Source organism: Rhipicephalus sanguineus, unplaced genomic scaffold (genome assembly GCF_013339695.2).
Source record: "Rhipicephalus sanguineus isolate Rsan-2018 unplaced genomic scaffold, BIME_Rsan_1.4 Seq320, whole genome shotgun sequence".
In the NCBI taxonomy this organism is placed as follows: Eukaryota; Metazoa; Arthropoda; class Arachnida; order Ixodida; family Ixodidae; genus Rhipicephalus; species Rhipicephalus sanguineus.
The window spans coordinates 296,012-299,840 of record NW_023615010.1 but is presented as its reverse complement, the minus strand read 5'-3'; the positions used below and the strand labels follow the sequence as shown (position 1 = coordinate 299,840).

The 3,829-nt window shown below is 44.2% G+C and overlaps 1 long non-coding RNA gene across 2 annotated transcripts; it reads right to left on the bottom strand.

Moving 5' to 3' along the window:
• Positions 1–922: 922 nt before the first annotated feature.
• On the bottom strand, positions 923–1,690 carry LOC125756622 (uncharacterized). 2 transcript variants are annotated; one of them, XR_007414641.1, is made up of 3 exons: positions 1,520–1,690; positions 1,195–1,412; positions 923–1,130 (listed from the first exon to the last, which is right to left on the bottom strand). It is a non-coding gene; the product is annotated as an uncharacterized LOC125756622 (long non-coding RNA). The 2 variants fall into 2 exon arrangements; XR_007414640.1 differs by having other exon boundaries at positions 923–1,026; positions 1,520–1,684.
• Positions 1,691–3,829: the final 2,139 nt, after the last annotated feature.

The following is a 3,829-nucleotide window of genomic DNA, read 5'->3' as shown; positions in this document are numbered from 1 at the left end:
TTATCCTTGGCAAAATGTCGGCCTGACGTCGCTGGCCAACTTCACTGTCGTTGGCCCAACCTTGGCACCCGATGTAGGCCGGTCTCGGGGATTGACATTGGCCTCATGGGGCCTGCGTCGGCACCCAATGCAGGCCCGTCCACCGTGGCCGACGAGGCCGAGTGCATGCCGCTCGCGGGTTGACTAATGCCCGACCTTACATAAGCGTCGATTTACCGACGGCCGTGGGTCGGTTGCGGACGTTTCTCGCTAGTATTGCTCTGCTTTTTTTTTCTTATTTTTTGTACGTGTTCTAACAAAACGCATCAATTGTTTTTCTGGTGTGTTGATGCGTGTCGTATTTAATGTGAACGGGCAGTTTATAGAGGTGTTTAACTCTATCTGAATTAATTACGGGCAGAGTGCACATGTAAGACGGAATTAAACGCCTCTAACGGTCTGCACTTGTTAACGTGTTAATACGTAACGCAATAAAAGACGTGAATATAAGTTTTCTCTCTTTAGATCTTTATTTTGCAATTGTATAGATGCACTAATTTTCCATGCAACATTGTTCGCACGGAGCGTTTGCATCAGCCCTTGTGCAACGCAATCGTACAGTCCATGTGATCACGGCATGATAACGCTGACATATATAAATATAAAGACGGACGGCATTCCTGTTGGATCGGCTCCCTTCTTTCGGCCACTTCTCGTGCTCTTGGCCCTGTGCGCAGATGCGACGTTTACCGTCGAGATGTTAGACTTGCATTTTTCTTCTGTCGGGAAAAACTGAAAGAAACAACAATGAATAATACTGTGAGAAAGGTAGACTATTTACTTGACCAGTTGCACAGACATGTCGCGTCTAGAAACTCTATTCACACAACTAAACAAAATAATTTTGTCGCTGCACAAAGAAAATCACTGCACTCACATAAATGCGAGTGTGCTGAAATTCCGAGAAGTGCTTCAAGCTCCACAGCGCACAGACTAGATAATATGTGGAGAGAGGATGGATCGAGGTTTTCGTTGTTGGCTATGTCACTGGAAAACAAATGATACAATAAATAGATTAATGAGAACACAATCTTACCTTCAAAGCAGCCGCGGGCCAGTCACATATTGTGCAGTCGGCATTTACAGCACACCTGCGACCAAATTCAATGTGAAAAGCGATTGCGTGAGACTTTCGTAACCAAGCATGCATCTTACCAGAGTTCTTTTCAGTTGGCGAGAGCAGCGCAGCACGCTATTCACACTACAGTCCTTGTTGCAGGGTTCCCTAGAGAAAACGGCAAAATATGTCACGGTCTTACAATAAGATGCCACAAATAAAAAACAAGAAAATCTGACATATTTGCCCGTCGACGAAGTTTTGGGTCCACGGACAAATATAACCGCCGTTCGCCTGAACATTTCTGATCTGCCAGCTAGAAGAGACGACCAGATTGACGCATCAATTGTGCAAATAAAATTTGATTTTGTCGCTAGACAAAACTCACCATGCGATACAGCGAGGAAATAAAATGCCACTTACGAGTTCGCTTCAAATCCTCGGCAATGGGAGAAGGCCGCCTCCAGGATCAAGGCAAACGAAATGCCTCTGAGTCTGAGTGCTTGCCCGTCTCTGTGCAGTGTTTCAGCACCGCACGTCCTCGCTCGAAAGAGCTACAATTTGGCGGGAACTGACGCATGGAGCTTGCTCCCCTCCCCAGCGCTGTGACAAAGAAAAAAAGAAAACGCGAGAGGTGCGGGGTCCGGCGCCCCGCTATGGTAGCCCCGCTACGGTCCCTAGAATTCTAGGGACCGTAGCCCCGCTGCACGCCCCGCCTCCCTCTTAACACGACGGAGACCGGCACATACCGTTCCTCCTTTCAGGCCTTGTCATTCTTTCTGGGAGAGAGATCTCACCACTTTTTTTTTTTTCGGAGGAACGCACGTGTTGCTTATATCAGCTCTTTCGGGTGAGAAAAAAAAGGAGCGGGAAATTTCAACTGAAGGACATGCCTGAACATTTTAGGGCAGCCTAATGCGTGCAAGAAGCGGATCGAATTTGAATTGAACCGTTTTCGTTGTTAACACAAAATATCGTTGGTACTCTAACATTAAAACAAATTAACATGAAAACCATAAACTGAGCATCAAGTAGAAATTTTAAAACTCTTCAGTGTGTGCGGACTATCGAATTCTGGCTCTGCAAGCGACGTATAGCTTATGACCGTAGAAATTATCGTATTTTTACGTAATTTCGTGTTTATTTGGGCATAGATGATATTTTGAAATATTCGTATTAACGCATATGGGCTATTCCCGAAGACCGAATCAAGTATGACGATATTCGATTCGATATTCCAAATGTTCAATCTTCGCACACTTCTATATGTAACCATTATATCTGATGTCCTCCCTTTGTCATGCGGCTCGATCAGATCAATCATATATTTATATTCACGACAGTGCTAAAGCATGAGCACCGTGCTAGCGTTCCAGAAGTGCCGAACTGTTCCACTTGAGCTCATAGACAAGGCGGAGGCGGGGATGATAATTTTCGGTGGACAGTTCAAAATCGTAGATATTTTAATAGAGCCTAGCGCGCTATAGTATCACGATCAAAATTAAATTTCTGCTCGGCACTCGCATTTGTTCCCATTTATTGCTGTTGTTCAACTCAAGTGCTTTGCATCTAATGCATGCAAAGGCGGTACGTTTTCTTGAGCTTCAAGCAGAAACCGTAAACGCTCAGTACACTTGAAAAGCACTCATGTCGTACCACTGTACATTGAGCATATAAGTGCTTCATCATAAGAGGTAGGGCTTGATCGGTACTCATGACAATGCGGCGGAGGATTCTCGGCGGCCCGATCGCTAAAGGTTGCGAAGTTTCTTGCGAAACAGGCGAAAAACTTCGACATTTAAATTCCGCCCCTAACCAACTCCGTAATTGTACCTTTTCCTAGTCAAATACTTAACGTGCACATCAGAAATATTCGGCTGGATTCGGGAATGCTGAGGCACAGCAAACATAACTTTAGTGCTGGGGTTATTAATTGGAGCAGAACTGCAAATGCGACATCATTCTTAGACAGATGGACATTTAATAAGCTGCAAGAACGCCAGATTTTAAGATCACTTGGCAATTCAGCTTTTCATATAATCAGTTAGAGCTTTCGCGCCCCTGAAACACGCAGCTGAAGTTTTCCAGCAAGGTTGTACAGTCCGCGAGATCTCTATTTCGCACGTTTCGTGTGACGAAATTAATATTTTTGGGGCTCGCTATAAAGCAGCCAAAACCTTTCCGATGGGAGAAAGATTGAATTAATTCATTTTCAATAAAATTTATTACTAATAGATGGTGTAATGTACGTTCGGTTACAATCAACGTGCCATTTGCGAACTATTTCAGTCAATTCTATACCGCAGCCCAATGGACCATTGTAAAGCCACATTAAAGATAAATTCGTGTGATTGCACTTTCTTATCCGTTATGTACTTCCTGGTGGCAAATACATTGATCTCCAGAGTGTTCAAATCTTGCGATTTCTCAAGGTTATAAAAATATTTTAACGATATGTCTCCAAACGAATAATTCTTCACAACGCCGACGAATTCCAACTTCCCTATTGAGTCAAGACATGCGCTCATCATTATGGCCATCGCATGTCTAGTCAGCATCCGAATAATAGCTTAACTTCAGTCAGTTCAGAGCAAAACTCGATGTTATTCCTTAGCCGGAAGTTTCCCTTACGTCTGTGGTTGACGGTCATTGCTGTTTTCCTTGTTTGACCAAAGGACGTCATCGCGTTTGTAGCTGCACTACATGACTTATTCCTCAACATACTGCCCGAAC